We start from the raw sequence: 23,667 nt of genomic DNA on the forward strand, positions 1-23,667 counted from the left end.
TATTTAGCATTTTGTTTTCTTCCTAAGGCATAGACTGTCTAACAAAAACCCCAGTACAAGTCATAAGAGACTGGCTTTCCTGTTGTTGGTCAGAGGAGTCTAAGAGATTTCCAGAACAATATAGGCTGTTGCTACTGCCTTAGGTTTCTTCCCATAAGTTAGGGACAAGTCTTTATTTCTGAAGACACCACACATTTCAGATACAAGACTCAGAAGAATCAACCTAGACATGGCCCCAATACCTCCTTCCAGAGGACTAGCTTTCATGATATGAGAAGGTGCCACACAAGCTGCCAAAAGAGGAAAACATTCAATATTCCTACTTAGCTATGACACCTATGAACCACAGCAATGACCAGCAAGGTATGATATCCCTAAAGAGGCAACAGTGGCACTTACATCTTGGCAGTAACCACCAACTGTCTAAAATGACTTAAGGCCTATTAAGCAGGAGGGAAATCATGTCTGATACTATAGGCCTAGCCAAATATCAATGGCTTGTGAGGTCATAGATCTTATAGCAGAACTTATTACTGACACTTTCCTAAACCAGTATAATTCTTAACTGCCCTCTAACTTCCTATCCTTGTGCTCAGATATACACATGTAAGTATAGCTCTCATTCTTCGTCAAAGAAGCTGTGTTTGTCTGGGCGGTGGTGGCACACACCTTTAACCCCAGCACTCGAAAGGCAGAGCCAGGTGGATATCTGTGAATCTGAGGCCAGGCTGGTCTACAGAGCGAGATCAAGGATAGGCACCAAAACTACACAGAGAAACCCTGTCTGGAAAAACCAGAAAAAAAGGAAGCTGTTTGGTGAAGAAGACAGAGACTGTCTTAGTGATGAAGATGCTGTGATGAAACACCATGACCAAAGCAACTTATGGAAGAAAGGGTTTATTTACCTTATGCTTCCACATTGTAGTCCATCACTGAAGGAAGCCAGGAACTCAAACAGGGCAGGAACCTGGAGGCAGGAGCTGACACAAAGGCCACAAAGGAGTGCAGTTTACTGACTCGCTCCTCATAGCTTACTCAGTCTGTTTTTGTTTGTTTGTTTGTTTTTATAGAACCTAGGACTACCCATAATGGATGGGACACCTCTACATCAATCACTAATTAAGAAAATGCCTACAGCCCAATCTTATCTCCATTTTCCAGTGGAGGTTCATCCCTTCCAGTGTCTCTAGCTGTGTCAAGCTGACATAAAACTATACAGCGCAGAACCATTAAAGAAAGCCACAACTAGTAAAATGAAGAGAACAAATGACTTTGAGGTACCCAGGCCCAACTGATGCATCTACAACACAACCCTTACACCTAAGACTTGGGGAACATTGCAGAAGGGGTGGAAAAATTGCAAGAGCCAGAGGACCAGGAAGTCTGCTGAAAGATTGTCTTCTAGATACTATAGGACATCTACACCCATGAAACTTCAACAATATGGCTGAACAAGACCTGAACAATAACAACACCAGTTGATGTGCTAATGTGGTTGGGAGAAATCAAATAAATCTCCACACCTAGAAAAAGAGTTATGGGCAATTAAAAATTTCTGAGAGAAAGAGAATTAGTCTTTCCCAGAGATGAGCACTGTAGAATAGATAGTCATCCACTCTCAAATGGTCAGTCCTAAAAAATACACATACAAGCAATGATAAACAAATCCAGCATCTTTCAATCTTGCCTTTACATTTTATTGGCATATAAATGTATTTGTATGTGTGTGTATAACAATAATAATTAAAAATAGGGCTGGAGAGATGGCTCAGTGGTTAAGAGCACTGACTGCTCTTCCAGAGGTCCCGAGTTCAATTCCCAGCAACCACATGGTGGCTCACAACCACTTGTAATGAGGTCTGGTGCCCTCTTCTGGTCCTCAGGGACACATGCAGGCAGAATACTGTATACATAATAAATAAATAAATCTTTTTTAAAAAAATATAAAAAATTAAAAAAATAAGAGGCCACTAATTTGAAAGGTAGCAGGAAGGGGAACATGGGGAGAGTTGGAGGGAGGAGAGGTAGAGGGAAAATGATCTGCCTATATTTTAATTAGAAACAAAAAAGACAATGATTTAAAAAGATATCAAGTTTAAGGGGAAAGATTAAAAAAAAACTTAACCAATTTCATGTCACTTTGAACCTACACAAAATGGCAGCCATCTTTTTCAATCATTTCCTGGTTTACAAGTGGGAATGCTTAGGAGAAGTGTCCTTCATCAAATTAATAGTGAGCATCTACTAGGTGCTACATCATGGCTGAAGGCTGGATATTGGAGCCTGACTAGAGCTCGTGGTCTGCACAGTGCTCTGACTGAGCATGGACTTTCTGTCTACAGAGATGAAATGCAGGCAGGAAGAAGCACTGGAGAAGAGGCCATCCCACTGCTTACCTCCTTGCACAAGTTCCAAGGCAACCAAGGACTCAAAATCAAGGATGAGTGCAGTAATTGCATTCTGTTGCTGTGGTAAAATACCGTAACAAGAAGCAAGTTAAGGGAGAAAGGGTCTTACAGTATCAGGATAGAGTCTATCATGGTGGAGAAGGCAGGGAAGCAGGAACATGAGGCCAGTCTGGAAGTCAGAAAGCATAAAGGTCCCACTCCATTTCACATGCAGGGAGGAGAGAGAGAGATAGAGACATAGAGACATAGATAGATAAGAGATAGATAGATGATAGATAGATAGATAGATAGATAGATAGATAGATAGATAGATGATGGATAGATAGATAGATAGATAGATAGATAACAGAAAGTGGAAGTGGGACCAGGCTATAAATCTCAAAGCCTGCTCTCAATGACATCCTTCCCCCAGCAAGGCCTTACCTCATAATGCTAACCTCCTCAAACTGCTCTACCAACTGGGAACCAAATACTCAAATACATGAGGCTGTAGGAGACAGAGCTCCTTCAAATCCCACATTCTGTTCCTGGTCAACATACATGGCTGTCTCATGATACAAACTGTATTGAGCCCAACTTCAAAAGTCTCCATTGTCTGCAACAGTCTCAACGCTGCTCAAAAGTCAAAGTCTCTTCCAAGACTCAAATCAGTCTCTTAACTGTGAATCCCAGTAAATTATTTTTTAAAAGCCAGATCATGTATTTCTAACATACAATAGCACACAACATATTTTCACATTCCAAAAAGTGAAGAATGGCACCGAAAATACTGGGACCAAAGCAAAACTGAGTCCAGCTTTTGAGATGAGGAATGCACTGTGAACGTAGACATTGCTTTAAATGGGATTTCTTTTTGTTGTTTGCTAATTTTTGTCACCTTTTTTATTTTAATAAGTCTTTATTTGTTACACATGGTGCCACTGAAGGTAACCATCAGAGACCACACTGCAATTCTCCAGTAAACAGAAGTAACCAAAAGCGAGTCAGCATTCTGCCTTCATGGTGCATAGAAACTGATGAGCTAACACTGGCTGGCAGGCTTATGAATCGGCCCACAGAGTCAATGAAGGCCAATTTACCCTGGAAGTGGAATTACTTCTCTGACAGGCTTTGGGCAATTCTAGATTGCAGGTCTAGTAAAGGGTGCAACATGTAAATATGGGACAATGTCACATTCTGTTTTGAAGGAAATAAACGTAGTCGAGTTCTGCACCACTCCAGGGCATCTTATTGCTGGCTTTCCTTTATCATATGAGTGGTAACTGCACAATCCAGCGATTCCGAAAAAGTCTAGACTTAAACAGAGCACTCCTCCATGTAACAGGATTACTACTTCACAATGTTTGCCTGGGGTCTTACCTGTCATCCTGCCAAAATCCCTCATCTGGTGAGTTTTAGTGAAAGTCTCTAGTGACTGTAACAGACTTTTCCACCAGCTTCACAAACTAAGTCTCAGAAACATGCCTACAACAGGGATGTGTCCCCAGGGACATGGCAGTGCTAAAACTGTAGGTAAGTGTTAAGTGTTCTCTTGATGTTATCGTAAGAATCTGCTCCCATGTATTCAGCCTGGCCCTGCTCCCACTGCTCCTGCCTTCTTTCTGAAGACACAGGAGGTTGTGCTGTAGCTGGACCCACCCCAAGAGAAGGCATGAGAAGGCTCCTGAGATACTAGATAGGGGCGGTCATCTTTGACAAGGTCATAGTGTTGGAGCAGGGGTAAAACATGGGTGGTGGAGATGTATTGGTAAAATTATGAAGGCCACTCCACGTAGTTAAAAGGTAGGTTTATTTTGTGGGGTAACTTACAAATGAAGGGATAGGTTGCAGGGTCTGGGAAAGGTATGGCGCAGTCCGGTGGTGTTCTCTGGAGAACTCTGCTTGGTCTACCTCCAGCGTCCAGGGTCCTGGAACCAAGAGAAGCCTCTCCTCTTGATCCTGTGTCTTCAGCATCCTCTCTCACCCCTGCCTTGTAGGTGTGACCATTACCGAAGCCTCAATGGGGGTTGGAACTTCCAGGCCAAGGCTGGAATGGCTACCCAATACAAAGATGTCTCACCACAGGATCAGAAAATCTGGGTGACTCATGGTAGGGTCCTGGGATTCACATTTGACCCTTTTTGTTTGGGGACTGTAGGTGTAATTCCATGCCTTGATTCATCCAAAGAAGTGCATGACTTTGGCATTTGCACTAAACACATTAAACACCAGGATGTAGGAGTGTATTGAGATGCTGCTCATGTTATACACAGATGGCAGGTGTTTCCTGATATCTGTTGCTACCCAGCCACTAAAATATATACTCAGTAAGCTCTGGTCCCCACCATCAAAACCACCTTGCACAAAAGGAAGATGTGACGCTGGTTATACATTTCAGTTGAGGGCTGATAGACAAAGCCTCCAGAATTGAAGTAGCCAGGCCACCTTGGGCCTGATGCTGCTGACAATTCTTCCCTTTCAAAAAGATCATCAATATTTGTGAGGACCAGAGTATCTGCACCCATGAACACACATTTGGAATACTATGTAAGTGCCCAGCCTAGGTGTTTCCTCAGTATGACACCCAACTCAGGCCTCTTCATTAAGGTTAGATGAGCAGAATTGCCACTGTCTAAGATATCTACCATGATGATTTCATCAAAGACAGTCTAAAACTTTTCTCACGGAGTCTGAGACCTGAGGGGTGGTGAATAAAACCATCCTCCTGGCTGTCCTGTGTTGTCTTGAAGACGAGCCCAGGACCAGTGCGCCTTTGGCATGCATAGGCATCGTTTGCGGTCAGTGTCACAAAGGGCCTGATCTGTCAGGGTGCAGTCAGGTGGGTCAGAGAACCCAGGAGGGGACCTCAGCCGGCAGGGAGAGCTCGTCTCTTAAACATGAAGTTTGAACAGAGTCAAACTTTTCCCAGGGAGCTACTGACATTGTGTCTGGTACCTGAGGTTTCAGTTTTGAAGGATTTAGATGACTTTCCCCTCCAGCTTTGCTGCTTGGCCTCTCTCTCTCTCTCTCTCTCTCTCTCTCTCTCTAATTCAACTCCCTCTTTGCAGCAGCTCTTCCGGGCAGATGGCTCATGGCTATGGTATCTCCAACATCTTGGGGTCACCATTGCAATCCAGACTTTGCTGCTACAGCCTCACACTAGGGCCTCCTTGCAGGGAGCCCAACCCTGCCACGTACTGGCTGGCTTCAGCTGCTCTTTGAAGCCAGGAAGGAAGAATCCACGACCCCTTCGGTCTTGTACTTTTCTTGTCTCCCAAATCAGTACCAAGGGGTTGACACTGCCAAGTAATGCTGCCAGCTTGGGATGAAACTTGTTCCCTTGGGTCACAGTTGCAACAGTTTCTGTTGCTCAAATCTTAGACAGTCTTATAATAAAAAACCCAGAGCCAGATATCAGGGTGAAAGCTGAAAGATCAGAGAAGCGGAATGGCCAGTCACTAGTTCTCACCTCTAGGAAATCCTCAGTCTAAAGAGAGTGAGTTCCTGTTTCCTCAGGCCTTATATACCTTTCTCTGTCCAGACATCACTTCCTGGGATTAAAGGCGTGTGTGTTTCCCAGTACTGGGATTAAAGGTGTATGCCACCGCACTGCCTGGCTGTTTCCAGTGTGGCCTTGAACTCACAGAGATCCAGATGGATCTCTGCCTCCTGAGTTATAGGATTAAGGGTGTGTGCCACCACTGCCTGACCTCTATGTCTAATCTAGTGGCTGGCTCTGTCCTCTGATCTTCATGCAAGTTTATTAGGGTACACAATATATCACTACAAGTTTCCCAATGCTGAAGCTGATGAAAAACTTGCCCAGGCATTTTCTTTATGGAAACAAACAAACCCTTATTATCCTCCCTCCTCTCACAAGTTGGAGGTGGTAGCAACCAAAGTTCCCTGGATGGGGTGAGACAGGGAGAGGGAGAAGGGGAGGGAAGAGGGAAGAGAGGGACAGAGAACACAAGCCTAAGACAGAAGACTGCACAAGAGAAGAAGTGGGGACAATCTCCAAAGTCTGCTGGAGTAGGCATGCTGGCATAGCAACACTGGGCAGATGGGTCTGAGGGGGATGTTTGGTCTTTGTGTCCCCTGCAGGGACAGGACCTGGAATAACCTGGCAAAAACACAGACTCTTGGTTTAGATCTTTTAAGGAACCAGGAGTGAAAATCTGTCATTGTTCAAGGTCAAGTTCAACCTTTTCTCTCTCAGCTGAATCCCCAGATGAGACTCTCCACCTCAAACTGCCCTTGCCTGTCGCAGCTCTGTCTCCTGACAAAACCAAATATTCAGCTAGATACCAACTGCTGCTGGTGGTGGCTGTGTCCATGCAGAGACGGACCTTGAGGCTTTGCGGGATGCACATGACTTCACATACATTTGAGTTGGCCCTAGACGGCATAGCCTCAGCTGAGAAACAGTCTGATGAAGAGGCAGGGACTAGGGATGTCTGTTCTTCATCAGCGTCTGAGGACACCAGAGGCCAATTCTCTGGACTTCCTCCTATGATCTCCAGGATGATCCTCCATGTCTTACTGAAATGGAGCCAAGCAGATGTCCTCAAGCTTTGGGTTTTAAACGTCTGACTTGGGTTCAGTTCACCAGCTTTTCAGAACAAACAGAAAGCTGGTGGACTCCTTTCCTAATGTTGCTATCTTAGTCTGTTGTGCAGTTATCACTAGACATCTAAGACTAGTTAGTTAGTTACGTGTGTGTGTGAGTGTGCCATATGTATTCCATGGCAAGAATGTGCCACCGTGTATGCTTGGAGATCAGAGGACAACTTGTGGCACCTAGTTCTCTCCTTCCATCACATGGGTTCTGGGGGTGGAACTCAGATCATCAGACCTGGCAAAAGCCTCCTATACCTGCTGAGCCATTTTGCCAGTCCCTTTCCTTGTTTTTTTTTCTGAGCCTAGATCATTTTTGAAAGAATAGAAACTGGTTTCTTGTAGATTTGGAAACTGAAAGTCCAAGATCAAGGGACCAGAAGGGAGAGTTGCCTAGGCAAGGCTGCTCTCTGCTTCCAAGACAGAACTTATTGCTGAGTTCTCTGTAGGCAGGGACACTGTTCCATGCGTGGTAGAAGATGGAGTGATACAAGGGAACAGGGTCCCGCCACCAACTCCTCAAATGCTCACCTCCTGATGTTTTTGCTTTGGAATTAAATTTCAAATTCCAAATTTGTAGAGTGTGAAACACTCATGCCAAAGAAGCTGCCAATCATGTTCGTTTCTTTCTTCCTCTCTCTCTCTCTCTCTCTCTCTCTCTCTCTCTCTCTCTCTCTCTCTTCTTTTCTTTGAAAAGAAGGCATCCTCAATCTGCTAACTTATTTTTTATTCAAGGAGACAAAAATCCAAATAAGCTAAGTCCAAAGAGGATTTTATCACTGACCTGAATTGGACCAGGACCTGGATGGACCTAAGTCCAAAAGACTCCAGGGAGGATTCTCCAGGGAGCTGGGACTGTAAGATGACTCCACTATCCACACTCATTCCGTGTGAAGCCTGTGCCCCAACCCAAAGCTCCATGAAAACTATCCATCACATCTTATTGTCTCTACTACAGGTGCTGTTAATTGCAGTGTCCTGAGAAATGGGAACCATTTCCTCCAAGCTACCGCCTCTGAGTTCCTAAGTTCCCGTGTGTGCTGGTGCCTATGCGGTGGATTGTAACGTGAGAGAGGAGGGGATGTGTAGCTCAGGAGCATGGTTAGCCACAACAAAGATTCACTGCAGAGCTGTGTGTCTGCCTGAAAGTAAGTAAAATGGGCTTTTTTTAGCAGTGGACATGATTTAAAAAAAAAAAATTCCAGTGCTTTCTGTATGGGTGGTGTTTTGTATGAAGCACCTTACCATATGTTTGAACTTGAGCTCATTGTCAATTTTTACATTTTATTTTCTGATATTTTAAATTGTATTTTATGTGTAAGAGTATTTTGTCAACTGGGTAGTGGTGGCTTTTAATCTCAGCAGAGGCAAAGGCAGGCAGATCTCTATAAGTTTGAGGCCAGTCTGGTCTACAGAACAAGTTCCAGGACAGTCAGGGCTACACAGAGAAACCCTGTCTCGAAAAACAAAACAAAAAACAACAACAATGTCTATATGTCTGTGTGCCACAAGCATGCCTGGTGCCTGTGGAGACTAAGAAGAGGGTGTGGGATCCCCTGGAACTAGAGTTACAGATAGTTGTGAGCCACCACGAGGATGCTGGGAACTGAACTTGGGTCTTCTGGACAAGCAGCCAGTGCTTTTAACCCCTGAGCCATCTTTACAGCCCCATCATCATCGATATTAAATACCAGCAATGCTCCCATAAGATATTCAGGTTCCAGTTTGCTTTTTTTGGGGAAAGCCAGGCCACTTCACTGTTCCATAGTGAACCAGGAGCCAGAACAAACCTTTCTTTCCTTAAAAAAAAAAAAAAAAAAAAAAATCACTTCCTGTTGTGGGAAAGAATGAGCTGAGGAGCAGAGCCTGAGCCTCTTGTCTTCCTCCTCCATACACCCCTATCTGCCCTTTCCTGCCTCCCACCCCGACCCACTAATTTCATAGATCTTTGCGAACAGTAAGAATTTGTCATGAACGTTTGGGTGTACCTGTCCAACTGATGAGGTGCTAACCCCTTTTTGTAAGAGCTATCTTACAAATAAATGCCCAGGGAGGAGTGTCAGGAAACTCTTATTACCATGGCCTGGGGCCGCCAGGCACCTGACCCTACTTGCTCTTTGGGTAGGGCCACTGTTAAGGTAGGAAGCTATCTAGCTCCCTCTAGTGGAAAAAAGAAGGGATTGGCAGCAGTACCTGTGCTTCCCCGGAGGCGGGCTGAGACCACAGCCAGCAGGTTGACAGCAAGAGGAAAACTAGACTCAGAAAAGTTATCTGTTTTTTGTTTTTTTTTTCAAGTATTCATCTGCCCTTTGCCTAGTCAAGCACTGTGCTCGCTGTCATAAAACCTGAGTAGCTACAGGAGCAAAGGTATCCAGGAGCTTGCCTCCTCTGCTGGAGAAGAAGAAAGCCACGCCTACACTGAACATTCTAGAAAGGCTGATAGACTAATTAGAGCTTTAGGGTATAGGGATGTTGGAATGCTGCAGATCCAGATCCTAATACCTGAGGCTGTCTTAGCCCCCTTCAATAGCTGTTTATTGTGTACCTCCCAACAATCTTGGAGTAAATCTTATGTAAATTCTTTTGGAATGTATGAAAAGATCCCCACTGGCAGACCACCAACCCCAAGGCTGAGAATGTCATTAGACAGCATCTGGAGCCTTTAACAGAGATTTCTCCACTTTGTTATCAACTACCTACCTGGTGTTTGCACCAATGCATTTGAAAGTGCTAATTCATGAGTTGTTGTGTTACTATAGAAACTCCAGGAAACTGTTACTGGGTTGGAACATGGAACTTGAGGTAAATTAAATAGGTTTTACTTGGCCATAGCCACTCATATCTGGCTTCAGAATAATCTATCACCTTTGAGGTGAGAACAGTGTTTTATTTATTTATTTATTTGTTGGTTTATTTATTTATTTGTTTGTTTGTTTGTTTGTTTTTCTTCCCCCCCTTTGGTAGTGCAGACAAGCTTTCACTCCTGTATCAAAAACATTTCAAACACCAGGCAGGCATTCATATATTTGACAAATAATCAAGTGAACTACCAGAGCTTACAGAACCCTGAGAAAATTAAGAACTAGGCTGGCATCGGGGCTTGGAGAATCACCTCCATGCTACATCCAGGTAGCACCTGTCCTCTAGAGGACTGGGCCATGAGGAAGAACCCTAGAACTCAGGCTCAGCGAGCCCCAGTTCTCTTTTAATTAATTTAATTAATTATTTGAAGATGTATTTATTACATACACTGTGTTCTGCCTGCATGTATGCCTGCAGGCCAGAAGAAGGCACCAGATCTCACTACAGATGGTTGTGAGCCACTATGTGGTTGCTGGGAATTGAACTCAGGGCCTCTGGAAGAGCAGCCAGTGCTCCTAACCTCTGAGCCATCTCTCCAGCCCTAGTTCTCTTAACTGGTCAGAAAGACTCAGTCTACCATGTGTGTCAGAGTCCCCCTCAGGACCCCCACGAAGCCCCCTCTGCACATCCTGGCTGCAGCTCTGTGTCTGGGGTGCCTCTAAGTCTCACCTCCTGGGAGGAGAAGACAGCTGGGAAAGTCCAAAGGCCACAGGGAGGTGCGACCAGAAGCCGGCTGGACTCTCAAAACCAGGAGCGGCCACTCAAGCCGGGTCCCTTGGGATGCGGCATTGTTCAGGGGCTCCTGCGCCGCAGGTGATCAACAAGGTTAGGTGTTGAGCTTTCCCTTCTGTGGCCCCTGTCCTAGACGTGCTCACTTAGCAGACTGGGTTGAGTAGGAGGAATCTGGGCCGCTTCCCTCGTCCTGCCTCCTCCTTGCCCGCAAGGTGAGCACTTTGGTCATTCCCTCGGAGCACAAAGGGCGCACGTGGTACAGCCCATTGGCCGTTCGAGAGAGATTCCAAGGCGGTTGGGCAGCGGGAACAGGTTCCCAGAGCAGTGCTAAGCTTCATCCGGCCAAGAGGAAGAGCGGACTTGGAGTTGTGGCCCCAAAAGATTGCTGTCTACCTGCCGATTCGATTTTAGAAGTAAGAGTTTGGGGGGAGGGACGAGTTGTTTGTTTTTATTTTAAGTGGATGTTTGCCAACTTGTATATATGTGTGTCGCCAGTGTACCTGGTGACCATGGAAGCCAGAAGAAGGCATGGGATCACCTGAAACTAGAGTCACGGATGTGTTTGAGCGGCTATGCCCGCCCCAAGATCCTAACCCAGGTTCTCTATAACAGCAGTCAAGGCTCTTAAATAAGCAGCCAGCCTTCCAAAATAAGTTGGAAACAGAGATCCGATCTTGGTTTTGGTTTTCATAAAACAAGAACACTTACGTTCATTTTACAAGGTTGGTCTAAGACCTGAAGATGCTAATGAGTTCATCGCTGCCAGTTTGTGGGAAAACGGCCCTCGGTAAAAGTAGTTTCTCCCTGAGAGATTCTTAAATGAGAGAAGATTTTGACAAGTGCACCAGCATGAATGAACCTCAAAGACATCACACTAAGGGAAATAAGCTTGTCAAAAAAAAAAAAAAAAAAAAAAAAAAAGCCGTCTTGAGGACTATTCCACTTTCATGAACTCCCTGGAGTAGTCAAGCTTGGGGCAAGGTGGGGAAAGGGTATCATTTAATGAGTAGTTTCCGCTGTGGATGAGAAAAGTTCTGGAGATGGATGAGGTAGATTCATGCCACAGAACTACACACTTTAAGTGGCTCAAATGACAGCTTTTACATTATATATACTTTACTGCATTGGCATTTATTAACCACTCTAAACCTCAAATGACTGGTCATTGATAGATGTAAAGAACAGACATAAGAGCAAATTGTGGTGGCATATACCTTATTATCACAGCACTCCAGATCCTGAGGCAGGAGGATGGAGAGCTGGAAACCAGCCTGGGCTACACAGTGAGATCCTTTCTCAAAATAAAAATGAGAACTGAGGGTGCAGCTGGACAGAACAATACTCACTTAGCATATGGTGGTCTCGGGTGATATATACATGAGAAGGAGGAGGGGAGAAACACTGACAATTAACCAGATTAAGCTCCTAAAGGAGATTGAAAATCTTACTGAAGAGACAGAGCACAGCAGCTCAGACCATGCTATGTCTACAGTGTGAGCAGTCAGCATTCTTGTCCCTATAAAGAGCTGGGCAGCAGCTGCACCCTGGAGAGCTTGGGGGAAAGACAAGTCCCATGCACACTGTACTTGTCCACAAGCAGCACAAAGGAATGTTCTGTGTAACATAAATCTTTAAAGGTCTTATTAATAGAAAACCTGGAGCCAGATATTGGGGTGGAAGCTGAAAGATCAGAGAAACAGAGCAAGCCAGCCATGAATTCTTACCTCAACAAAATCCTCAGTCGAAAGAGTAGAGGAATGGATCCAAGATATAATTAATATTGAATCTCATGACCATTCCTCTAAGGGTGCTGATCTTGCCTTTAATGGCCTAATTATCCTTTTGCATTGTGCATTAGCATTTTCAAAAGCCAGAGATCCGATTATTATCTGTCTAGCTTCTGAGATGTAACAGTTCTACCTCTCTTTCCTTTTGTCCTGGGACGTTCCCTGGTGAAAGTGTAAAGTGTGGAGCTCTCCTTGGGATTTCTGGAATAGTCAAACACAGTGTGAGTCTTCAAATTGATTTGTTCCCTCTGTCCTTCATTTATAAAATATAATAATTACCCTTATAGACATAATGCTCTGTGCTGAATAATATAGGCTTTGTAAATGTAGAAAAGGTCAGATTCTCAGTCCTGAGCACCTTATACATAACCTAGCAAAAAGAAGCAGGATCTATACTTGTGATTTGAACAGAGTAGGGCTGAGTGATGGCCAGAAGTGGTGATCTCCACTACAGGCTGAACTGGAGAGGTGGGCATCACCGGGAGACAATGGCATGTTGCCTAGGGAAGAAGCTGTGCAGACAGGAGGCAGAGCTGCTGCTGCTGATGATCTGGAAGCTGAGTATGCTTTTTAAGTGGGCTTTGGATGCTTGGTAATTGCTCTCATGTTCTCTCTTTGCTTTGTTTCCTTCCTAGGGTCCATCAGAGTGCTGCTCTTCAATCCCTTGGGTGCCCCGAGAGTCTGAAAAATGGCAGCAGCAGTGATTGTCAGACTGATTCCTAAGTTGCACTCAATGGCCAGCAGGGAATCTGGCTACTACATTGGCCGGCAGCTATGGTTTGGGCTGGTGGTTTTCTATGGCATGGTGCTGTATGTGGCCTACATCCCCTGGGTCCACATCAGGGAAGATTTCATCTGTCATGGAAATATCACGTTGCCGTGCCTGATGAAGTGTTTCGGGGAGAGATTTTCCATCCCTATACTGGGGACATGGTACTTCTTCTACTTTGTTTTCATAGCACTTTTCTGCCTTGTAGAAGTCTTCATGACTCAGCTCCGGCAGAAGCACGTCAAGGCAATGAAGTCCATGGTGTCCATGATGTCCATGGCAAGGGACTTAGAGGAAGGCTCCATGGCGCCAACTAAGCAGTTGAGTGCCTCCTGGCAGAAATCTATCCTGAATTTGCACCGGGAGAAGATTCTCCTGCTGTTGTACCTCCTCTACTTCCTCCTGCAGGTCATCTCCCAGTGCATATTTTTATTCATACTCCTCTTCCAGCAGCTTCCCCTGTTGAAGCAAAGCAGCGTCCACTGCAGCACCAGCAGCTGTCCTGGCCCCTATTGCTGCCTCATAAGGGCCTCGATGGAGAAGCAAATGTCCATCTACATCCTCATCACCCTGTCCATCTCAATCATCCTCCTCGGCACAAGTTTCTTCACATACAGCATTTACCACTACCTGCTGAAGGACCGTGCCATTTCCAAGGTGCAGAGTTCTTGACATCTGTGAGAGACACTACCTTCCTTCCTTCCTTTCTTAAAATCCTTTCTCTCTTACCTAAGGAAGTGTATGTTCTTCTATGACTTTTTTATTTGCTGACTTCATTTAATGTTTGTTTCTCAAAAATAAGGGTTGTTCGTGTTTTCTTTCTCTAGGGCTCAACTGGGGGTCATCTAACTCTGGAAGCACATGAACACACCCCACAGTTGACTGCCAGGCTCTTGTTAGGCCTTAGTCCATTTCCTCTGCACAGTCACATCCAAGGTGGATTCATTTCTTTTCCTGAGACCTAGGAAGATATACAAGGCAAGCCAGCTTGAACCTAGGCCTGTGGCTTCCCAAATATTCCTGCTCTAAAAGCTTCTCATCAGGATTGACTCCCTGGCATAGAAGATTAATTTTTAAAAGCAAGGCTATGTTTTACTCTCCTAGTGAGTCCTATAGAAGGGATGGGCAAGGGCAAACAGTAGGGCAGAGGCTAGGTTGTACTCAGAGCCATCTCAGATCAGGGTGGCATCTTGTTCCTTTCTAATCAGAGACAAGAGATCCTAGACAAAGCTAGCTTCTACTAAGGTGTTCACAGCCTTAGGGTGTCCCTCTAAGAAAGGCATCCAGGTAATGGCTAGACAGGGTTCATTGGATGGGACTTCTTGTCATCCTGCAAATGATGAGGTGGAAGACTCCATGTTCCATTAATAGCAAGATTGGCTTCATGGGTTGACCACCAATTTTTATTGTCCTAAATGGGCAGAGCTGGAGAAAGGACCCATTGCCAGAACCTAAGGCCATGGAGCATGGAATGCTGAGGAAAGGGCAAGAAAAAGGTGACTGGGGAAGTCCAATATGTACAAACTGATGTGGCTGAGAAAGCCACTAGGTACAAGATGTGGTGGGAAGCCAGTGATGCAGCATCCTGCCAGCTTCACACAGAGGACTCGTGACAGATGCTTTTTATCTTCCATCACACAATCTTGTATGATGCAATCTAATGGCAGATACATTATGGCAATGTTTCCACAAATATTCAACCAGTCAGCATATTTACTGAGTCCTAACATGGTTCATGTGCTAGAGCATATATGACTTTTAAAATAAAAAAAAAAAGCAAGTAACAGAGACAGAGGGCAGTAAATAACAGCCTAAGAAGGAGCTAATGGCACATGACACTGGCTTCACAAGCTGCTCTACCCCTGAATCAAGTCAGAGAAAGCTGCTTCAGAGAAGGGCCAGCTGAACTAAGCCAAATGAAAGACGTGGTTGAAATCTGTCTGGACACAACTGAAAATAACACAACACCAGAATGATCTATGATAGACTTAACTGGTACCATAGTGTTACTGTTGTATTTTAAGAACTAAAATGGGTGAGGGAATCACTTCTGAGTTGCTAAGGTAATTTAAACACAGGAGCACAGCTTGCCTAGTTAGTATGTGCAAGGCCCAGGGTTCATTTCCTAGCAATCCTACTCTCCACAAACAAAAACCCAGCAGGGACAGCCCTTTTATTATTCAGGTCTTAGACAAAGGCTCCGGCTATAATCAGAGCTCCTATAACACTTTTGCACCTAGCACTTCAGTCCTCTTGTGTTGTTGTTACTTGATTTCTTTTGAATTTTTGTTTTTGTTGTTCATTTGTTTATGCTCTAAAACTTGGTCTGCCTATGTGGTTCAGGATGGCCTGCAACTCACCTGTAACCCAAGTGCTCATTTTACATCACGTTACATCCAACTTCAATCCCGATTTGATTTATAAAATAACTTTAATCTGCTCAAAATTATTTTCTCTACTAATAAAAAGGGAGGAAATGAGTATGAAATTACTCTAAATATGCTTGCCTGGAAGAACTGCACCGCACTGACAAACACAAACAGGCTTTGTGTGAATGGACGAGAAAAGCCATTCTGAGAAAAATGAAGTTGAAAGCAAGCAGGTGTGTGATAAAGCAGATTTCAAGGCAAAATTAATCAGTAGTAGTAAATAAGGTCACTTCATGCTCATTAAGAGGACATTACAATCCTAAGCAAATATGAATAAACACAATCTGGTTTTCTAAAAATGTTATTGTATGTAAAGCACAGACTCATCACAAAAACATAGTCAATACTCACCCACACCAATAAATAGACCATCTAGATAAAAAAGGAATAAAAAGAAATATTAGAGTTAAATGATGTTATTAGATCAAATGGGCTCAATAGACATCACAGAACATTCCACTCATCATATAATACACATTCTTCTCAGTAGGTCACATTCTAAATAAGGCAGATCTTACAAAATTTTGAAATAATTACTTGTATTTCTAACACAGTGGAACAAAACTAAAAAAATCAAAAGCAAGAAACCACAAAAATAGATAAATTCAATGCAACTGGATATTGAAGAAATCAATGAGAAACTTAAAAATTTATGAAGCCAATTGAAAAACAATGTGTCAGATCATATAGGATACAATGAAGACAGTTTTACAAGGGAAGTTGGTAGTTACATTTAAAAAAAAAAAATCAGAGAAATTACGAATGACCTAATGATTCAATTCAAGTTCTTAGAAAAACAAGTAGATTAAAAAATTAAAGATAAAGTCAAAAGTTAATTAAATGGAGATGAAAAGAGTTATATAAAGAATGAAATAAAATATTGTTTTTTGAAAAGATAATTGATAAACGTTTAGTGAAACCAAACAAAGGAGATAGAATGAAGATCCAAATTAATGAGATTAGAGATCAAAAGGGAGACAATACAACCAATGTAATTGAGATCATTAGCATATACTTTGAAGACTCATATTCCATTGAACTGGAAAAAATCCAAAAGAAATGTGTAAATTTCTAGACATATATGGCCTATAAAAATCAAATCAGGAGTTGGGGGATTTAGCTCAGTGGTAGAGCGCTTGCCTAGCAAGCGCAAGGCCCTGGGTTCGATCCTCTGCTCCAAAAAAAAAATCAAATCAATAACAGAGCTCTGACAAGATTGAAACAGTGATTTCAAACAGCCCAGATAGCTTCACTGATGAATTTTATCAGGCCTTTAAGGACCCAACACCAATACTACTGAAGTAATTGCATAAAATAATAAAAGAATGCTATTAGTCTGTTTGCACAGTCTTAGCACCCTGATACCCAAACTAGGACACAACATACAAAGAAAATTAGAAGCCAGACTTCCTGATAAACATGATGGCAAAAATTCTCAACAGTATGCTTGTAAACCTAATTCAACAAATTAGAGGAATCATTCCCTGTGACCAGGTGGACTTTTTTCCAGAGATGCAAGAGTGCTTCAGAGTACACAAATCAATTAATCACATAGAATCAAGGACAGAAGTCACATAGTCACTTGAATAGATGCAGAAAAGTCCATCATCTCTTAATATAAAAAATAAAACTAGGAATAGAAATACCAGATCTCAGCATAATAAAATTATGGCAAGTCAGATAGCTGACATTACACGGTGTGGGAAACTTAAGGTCTTCTCACTGAGAGTAAGAGCAAGACAAGTATATTCCCTTTCCCACTCATATTTAATACTTGAAGTCGTTTTTAGAGATTTACTTTATTTTCTGTGTATTTACTTGTGTGTATACATGTTCACCATGAGCATACCTGGTGCCTTCAGAGGCCAGAAGAGGGCAGCAGATCTCCTGGAACTAGAGTTTCAGGCAGTTGTAAGCTGTCCAGTGGGTGCTGCTTCCTCTACAAGAGCATCCAATGCTCCTAACCACTGAGCCATTTCTCCAACTCCCTGCTCTTAAAGTTTTGTCAAGAGCAACAAAACAAAGAAATAAGCCAGCAGTGGTGGCACACGCCTTTAACCCCAGCACTCGGGAGGCAGAGGCGGACGCATCTCTGTGAGTTCGAGGCCAGCCTGGGCTACAGAGTGGGTTCCAGGAAAGGTGCCAAAGCTACATAGAGAAACATTGTTTTGAACCCCCCCAAAATGTTAATAACCATCAGAAATAGTTTCTAGACTGAGGTGGTCATACTATAGTGTTAGAAAGTATTAAAGAATTAATATCAATTCTATATATACCCCAGAAAGTGGAAGAAAAGTTCATTCACAATTAATTTTATGAAGCTGTATTATTCTTACCAAAGTTCAGAAAGTTTACAACCACTCAAGAACACTGACATAGAATGTCTCTTGCTAAATGAAACCAGAGAGAGTTTGGGGAACAATCATAGGAGGACATTTGGGGGATCTAAAACTAGGCAAAAGTAAAAGTGTTCTTGATAAATTAATCAGCAGAACAAAGTATCTTTCTTTTTTAGTTTTTTGAGACAGGGTTTCTTTGTGAAGCAGTCCTGGCTGTTCTGGAACTCACTCTGTAGCCCAGGCTGGCCTTGAACTCACAGAGATCTGCCTGCCTCTGCCTCCCAAGTGCTGGGATCAAAGGCCTGTGCCACCACTGCCTGGCCAAAGTATCTTCTATATTGATCTATACACAGGAATTTGGGGGTGGGTTGAGACACGGTTTCTCTGTGTGGCTTTGGAACCTTTCCTGGAACTCACTCTGTAGCCCAGGCTGGCCTCGAACTCACAGAGATCTTCCTGCCTCTGCCTCCCGAGTGCTGAGATTAATGGCACATACCACCACCACCACCTCCTGGCCACAGGAATTTATTTTAATGGTGGCATTTTAGAAGTGAAAGGGAAGCATAGACTCTTTGACAACTGAGTGTTCAGTTTAACAACTAATAAAAGGGGAGATATCTATTTTACATAGAGTTCCTAAAATTAATATGAAAAATATAATCACTTTAAGCATATTAACAAATGATGTTCACAAGCAATTTATGGAAGTAAAACAAATGGCCAATGAACATGAAAGAATCCCCAACCTCACCAGCAACCAAGGAAATGTAAGTCAACGCAACATTCACTACCACTAAGTACCAGAAAACTATCTCTTCAAAATCCTACATGCACATAACTGTAAATGCACAAAGAATGAGCAGAAAGCATGGGCTTGTTGAAAGTTGTTTACAAAGAAGGAAGCTAATGTGAGTGGTAAAAATGGATATTTAGAGCACTCTGCCGTTTTATTGTTTAAAAAATCTTACCAAAAAAGCTCATACATTCCTTGTATAACTGTAGAAATCAGTATTTTAAATGAAATTAAACCAATGAAAAATCATAGGCCATGAAGGGCCAAGGGTGCTCATGACAGAATCACATGTAGTTAGGATCCCAAGTTTAAACTTCTGCACAATGCCTACAGGATCACGGGATGGCTACACCGTTAGTGAGCTCCACTGATCCCTTAGCTCAGCAAGAGCAGAACTGAAGGGTTCCGAGATGGGGATCTAGAGCAGGAGGTAGAAAGTAGAAGAGAGACCGAGGCAAAATGGTGCCCCAGGACCAATGGAAACCATCCTTAATTTTACTTCTTCCTACCTCAAAAGCTTTTCTGAGGTAATACTGAAAAACTCTCAGAAATCCTGTTTATCCCCAGCAACTGTGCCATATACTACACATAGTACATTTTCTCTGCTCGCCCTCCTAAAGACTCACTCCTTTGGTGGCTGTGGTGATATTTTATTTGCGCACCCCAATAAAGCTTATCTGAGGATCAGAGAAAAAAGCCAGACACTGTATTAAGCATAGAGGTCAGGCAGTGGTAGCACACACCCTTAACCCTAACATTTGTCAGGCAGAGATTCATCCGGATCTCTGTGAGTTCAAGGCCACACTGGAAACAGAGCCAGGCATGGTGTCACATGCCTTTAATCCCAGCACTAGTTAACCATAGAGGTGTGGAGGTCTGTACAGACAGACAGGAAGTGATAGAGCTGGGTGGGAAGAGGCAGTAAGAGGGCAGGGATAGAAAGGCATATAGACGTGGCTATACAGGAAGTAACTCTCTCTGGAGGCTGAGGAGTTAGTGAGGTGAGGTTGTCTGTGGTATGTCCTATTCCTCTGATCTCTCAGTTTTCACCACAATATCTGACTCTGTTTTTTTGTTTGTTTGTTTGTTTAATTAATAAGACTGTTTAGCAATCTGTCTTACAGTTGGCAAAAACAGCATAATTGACTGCACAAAAACAGGTTCCTGACTGCTACAGGCTTCATGCTTTTAGGGTCAATAAGAGCACCTTCTAATCTATCCCTTCAGCCATCTAGAAGCAAGAAAAGCAATGCTGCTTCAGACCTTCATCTGAGAGACACCTCCCCACCCTTTCACGTTCTCTATTTTCTTTAAGTCCCAAGCATGGACTGAATATCTCTATATGAAAAATAATTACCTGTTTCTTGACCCCCCCATTAATTCCCTTTGCTCTAGATAGGCACTTTATTATGGAGATTTGTGATGCTCAGTTATACTCCGCTGTAACGACAACCGAACCAACCCAAACGGTATATGTACAAGTCAATGGCCATAGGTGATTTTAGTTCTCTGTTGCATGACTCCATCATTAAACATGTCCGGTATTGGTCAGGATGGGAGAGTTTCCATGCAGTGGTTGATCCAGCAAAGCCCCAGTCAGCAGCACAGGCCCAGGACCTGGGCTCTTCACTCACGCCCACAGCAGAGTCGGCTGCCTTGGACCCCTCCCTGCCTTGCCTTCTTCATCTTGATCATTTTCTTTCTTTCCTTCTTTCTTCAAAAAAGATTTAATATATTGTAATAACAACATGGAACATAAAGGGCCACAGTGGGTGTGGATAAACATAATATTGCAAGTGTTTTATAATCTTCTGTGTCACAGGAATTCTAAAATGCTATTTTGTTGTCATCAATATAAATTTATTTTTTTTAAATCCAAATGCTAGCATTTTTTTATTTTTTTATTTTTATTTATTTTTTATTTTTTTTTTGTAGAATTTGAACAGGTTTACTTGTAATTGCTAGAAGGCTAGAATACTGAGCTATTGAAACCTGCACACTGATCACAACCAAGGTGGGGGAAAAAGGCAACACACCCATCCCAAGGCTGGAACCCACGACCAAGGGATTCAGAGTCTCATGTTCTATTGACTGAGCTAACTGGGCACTAAAACTTGTCAACTGAAACATTTTATCCGGAATCCATGCCTTACATTAGTTTATCAAACATTAACCCACAAATAGAAGTGGAAAACTGCCAATACTTGATTTCTCTGTCCTCTATTTTTGCACTTATCATCTACTAGGTATCTTTTCATCCAGTGTGGTCAAAGAACGTTCGGAACTACTAATATCGGGAAGGAGAGAATGAAGGGTATCCCGTGACAGTAGATTCTCATGCACAGCTCCACATGTGTGGCATGCGGTTGGCTGCTTGGGCACAGCTATGTCAGGTTTGCATGGTTCACAGAGAGGTAAGTGTCTATAAAAAAGCCAACCAGATGGGCCACAGCTCTGCCCTGCGAAGCACCTTCAGGTGCTCTCTGGAAACAGAAAGCTCTGTTTTAAAGTCCTGAGCAATTTTTTTTCACCGGATACTTGAAGAGGCGTATGTAAAGGGAACTTCTGAGACTGCCTGATTTCTGAACAGCACTGCACCTGGCCTGAATAATGAGCTTCTGGGCCTTCCCAGTAGAATATTCTCTCTCTCTCTCTCTCTCTCTCCTCCCTTTCTTTTCTCTCATTTTTGAATTTATTTATTTATTTATTTTACATCCTGACCAAAGTTTTCCCTACCCCCTCTCCTCCCAGTCCCCCCCCCCCAACCTCCCTTCTGTCCTTTCCCCCATGTTCACTCCTCCATTTCTATTCAGAAAAGGGCAGGCCTCCCATGGATATCAACAAGACATGTCATATCAAGTTGCAGTAAGTAACCTTGTATTAAGGTTGGACAAGGCAACCCAATATAAGGAATAGGGTACCCAAAGCCAGCAAAAAAGTCAGACAGTCGATCCCTGCTCTCACTGTTAGGAGCCCCACCAAAAGACCAAGCTACACAACTGTCATATACATGCAGAGGGCCTAGGTCAGTCCCATGCAGGCTCTCCCATTGCAGGTTCAGTCTCTGTGAGTTCCTATGAGCCCAGATTAGTAGATGCTGTGGATTTTCCTGTGATGTCCTTGACCCCTCTGGCTTCTACAATGCTTCCTCCCTCTCTTCATCAGGATTCTTCCAAGCTCAGCCTAATGTTTAGGTGTGGGCCTCTGTCTCAGTTTCCATCAGTTGCTGGATGAAGCCTCTTTGATGACAGTTGGGCAAGACACCAATCTCTGAGCAGAGCAGAATATCATTAGGCATCATTACATTGCCATTTTTCCCCAGTCGTGTTTAGTTCTATCCTAGGTCTCTGGGTCATCCAGTCTCTGTGTCCTGACCCTCCAGACAGTGTCAAGGGTGGACTCACTCTTGTGGCATGGGTCTCAGACTGGCCAGTCATATGTTGGCCACTCTCACAATCTCTGCACCACCCTTACCCCAGCACATCCCATAGGCAGGACAGGCTGTAGGTTAAAAGTTGTGTGATTGGGTTGGTGTCCCAATCCCTTCACTTGAAGTCTTGCCTGTGACAGGAGATGGCCAGTTCAGGCTACATGCCCCCCCTATTGCTAGGAGTCTTAACTGGGGTCATCTCTTGCACCAGGTTTCTACCTCATGCCTAAATGTGCCTCCTTTCCAGTCATCTCTTTCAGTACTCTCTCCCTCCATTTCCCCAACCTGATCCCTCATTTTACTTCCCTACCCATCCCCATTCCACCCATGAAATCTCTTCTATATTCCCTTCCCAAGGAGACCTGAGCATTCCCCCCTTGAGCCCTTCTTGTTATCTCTGGGTCTACAGATTGTAGCATGGTTATCCTTTACTTTTCAGATAATATCCACTTATAAGTGAGTACATACCATGTTTGTCTTTCTGTGTCTGGGTTACCTCACTCAGGATGATTTTTTTTCTAATTCCATCCATTTGCATGCATATTTCATGGTGCCATTGTTTATAATGGCTGAGTAATACTTCATTGTATAAATGTACTATGTTTTCTTTATCCATTCTTCCATTAAGAGACAACTGGGTTGTTTCCAGTTTCTGGCCATTACAAATAAAACTGCTGTGAACATGGTTGAGCAAGTGTCCTTGTGGCATGATTGAGCATCCTTTTAGTCTATGCCCAAGAGTAGTTATAGTTAAGGCTTGAGTTAGATAGATTCTGAATTTTCTGAGAAACTGCCATGTTGATTTGCAAAGTGGCTGTTCAAGTTTGCACTGCCACTAGCAATGGAGGAGTGTTCCCCTTGCTCCACATCCTCTCCAGCATAAGCTCTCACTTGTGTTTTTGATCTTAGACATTATGACAGGTGTAAGATAGAATCTGAGTGTCATTTTGATTTGCATTTCCCTGATGGCTAAAGATGTTGAACATTTCTTTAAATGTTTCTCAGCCATTCAAGATTCTTCTCTTGAGAATTTTCTGTTTAGATCTGTACCCCACTTTAACATTACATTATTTGTTTTTTTAAACATAATTCTTTATTGATTCTTTGAAAATTTCACATCATGTACCCCAGTCCCATTCACCTACCAGTCCCTCCATTTCCACCTCTTACCCTGCAATGACTCCCAAAAGAAACACCACCCCCCAAATTAATTAAACACAAAGCAATAAAAAAAAACACCTTGACTCTCTGTTTTTCACATCTCTCAGACACCTCTTCATTCATCCTAGTGGCACTGGGAGCTGCAGTGTGTCAAGCAGTATACTTTTTTGTCCCTCACCCACAAAATGCTCATTGCTATGAGTCATTGGTCTGGTTCAAGTCCTTTGACATACCATCATCACTGGACCCTCCCTGAAACTCCTCTCAGATATCCTGCTATTGCCCTGGGTCATGAAGATTCTATGGTTATTGTTCCAAAGGACCAGTCACTTTACATACTCCAGCAGGCTGTAGACATGGT

The 23,667-nt window shown here is 43.3% G+C and overlaps 1 pseudogene; it reads right to left on the bottom strand.

Annotated features, from left to right (window-relative positions):
* Positions 1-3,908: 3,908 nt before the first annotated feature.
* On the bottom strand, positions 3,909-7,889 carry LOC118584657 (annotated as a pseudogene).
* Positions 7,890-23,667: the final 15,778 nt, after the last annotated feature.

Source organism: Onychomys torridus, chromosome 5, assembly GCF_903995425.1.
Source record: "Onychomys torridus chromosome 5, mOncTor1.1, whole genome shotgun sequence".
Taxonomy (NCBI): domain Eukaryota; kingdom Metazoa; phylum Chordata; class Mammalia; order Rodentia; family Cricetidae; genus Onychomys; species Onychomys torridus.